This window comes from Primulina huaijiensis, chromosome 7 (assembly GCF_012295235.1).
Source record: "Primulina huaijiensis isolate GDHJ02 chromosome 7, ASM1229523v2, whole genome shotgun sequence".
Taxonomy (NCBI): Eukaryota; Viridiplantae; Streptophyta; class Magnoliopsida; order Lamiales; family Gesneriaceae; genus Primulina; species Primulina huaijiensis.
The window spans coordinates 15,112,317-15,114,780 of NC_133312.1; positions in this window are offsets into that span (position 1 = coordinate 15,112,317).

A 2,464-nucleotide genomic window follows, 5' to 3' on the forward strand; every position below is an offset into this window, starting at 1 on the left:
TTTTTTTTTTTTTTTTAATAAAATTGGACATTTAGCTACGGTTTTCTATTTGCGACGGATTTCCACAAACCGTCGCTAAACGTTGTTTCCTTATTTAATGTATTGGTTTAAAGTAGTCGTTGGAATCACCAACTTCGTGCCGACTTAGTTGAACATATTTGGTCACAATACAACAACAATCCTTGAATTAGTATTTTTCATCTTCTCTTAAGTTTAATTTATTTTCTTTTATTTTTATGCGAGTGTTATTAGTTATTATATGTTGTACCGTTTTATTTTAGGTTTATAATAAATTTTTAATTTTAAATAAGTGACACTCATAAAATTAAATTATTTTACGTACTAAATAGATAAAAACATATTATTATTAATATAAAATAATAATAATTTAAATTTCTTAAAAAATTTGAAATTGAATTTATTTAATTTAAAGTAAGAATAAGATGAATGAGTGGACAGCGAGACCTACAAATAATGAGTGTGAATGTTAAAATGAATGTGGGAGAATAGATGTGTTAATGTAATGTGTATGTGGCATGTGTACCCTACGATTTTCGATGAGGTGGTGGGTGTTATAACACCCACCACTGCGGGTGCTCTAATACATTCCACACATTAATAAATACTAGGTATAGGCACCTCAAATTTTTGAGATGTTTACCCAAGTGTTTATGTGATAAATGATAAATGTTGTTAGGTGTATCCAATTTTTTATACAGTAAATGGTAAATTTTGTTTATAATTTAAAGATGATAAATATGTATTCATATTTGTATATATTTAATTTTATGGGCTTTTTTTTAAATGGATGACAATTAAATAGATATAAACTAAACTAAAACAGTTGTATTTTTTTGGTAAAATAATATAAGAAACAATATATACTGTGAGTTTTTAAAGCAATAAACAAGTTTGATTTATTTGTGTAAGAAAAGTTATAGATGCTAAATATGGGGAGCAAAAACAATAGTACAATAGATACGGAAAAGCATAGGAGTTTAGTTTATGTATACGAAGTATATATCGGTATAAAATGATATATTAAATGTATGAATATATATTCGAAAATTTTAAAAGAATATTCTTTAATTTGGTTAAAGTTGTGTATGCATGTTGTAATGTTTAACGGTTTTATTTAACTTGTTTAAAAAGTAATGAAATTGACCAGTCTGAATGCATCTAAGTAATAAGAATGAACATGGAATTATCAGTTAAATATGCAGAGCAATATTTAATTTTTTCCTTGTTTTTTTTTTTTAGAAAAAGGTGGCTAATAATAGTTAAAAGTTTTTAATTTTTGATATTTTTGTGTGTTAGGAATCAAAAGCTAGAAATTGCTTTGATTAAGGAGTAATGTATTCTACTTTATTTATCTTAGATATTCTATCAATGGTGTTATTGTTTTGATCTGATTAAAGCATATGTGATATTTTTGTCTAGCTATTGGATAAGAATAAAACATATATATTTCATATACATTTGAAAGAGTTATTATTTTTAAAATTTTAGCAATGGGCATGGTTTATACATCTATGTTATTTTTTGTTCACTACTACAAAAATGGCATTCGACAACGGATTATCCGTTGTCGAAGCCATACTAAAACTGTTGTAACTGAGGGTGTTGTTGAAAGTTCGTTCAACGACAGCGGTTTTTATCCGTTGTGGTAGGTCGAATTTGCGACGGTTTCTTAAAACCGTCGCAAATAATATTAGTGACGGATTTATTCAAAACCGTCCCTAATTTTGAATTAGCGACGGTTTAAAATGAACGACGGTTCTCAATAAATTCCGTTGCTACTTTCAGCGACGGTTTATAATCATGATTTCCGTCGCTAAATTGTTTCCAAAAAAAAAAAACTTTTTATAATTTAATAAATCTAAAAAAACTAACAATCGAAACTAAAAGCGTGTCAAAGAGAAAAATTTTAAGTGTTGTGAAGTAGTAAAATCGTTTAAGAGAGAAAAATTTTAAATTTTGTGAAGTGGTGAGAATAATTTAAGTGTTGTGAAGTAGTAAAATCGTATAGGAGAGAAAAATTTTAAGTGTTGAAGTGGTGAGAAAAATTTGAAGTGTTGAAATGGTGAGAAAAATTTTAAGTGTATGTGAAGTGATAAATTTGTGTAGGGAGAAAAATTTAAGTGTTGTGGAGGGAAATGGACCGAGTATGGTGATATTTATAGACAGTTTGCGACGGGTTTTGTTTAAACTGTCGCTATTAGTGACGGTAATTGAAAAACCGTCGCAGTTTTTAATTTTGCGACTGTTTGGATCTAAACTGTAGCTAAATGTAGCGACAGTTTGCGACGGGTTTTGTTTAAACTGTCGCTATTAGTGACGGGTTTTGTTTAAACTGTCCACGTGAGCCTAGTCAGAGTCTGCTCGACCAATTGGGTGAGCACAGAGGACAAGTTCAAAGCAGTTTAACTCGTTTCTCTAGCAAATTGAACTCACAACTGTTCCA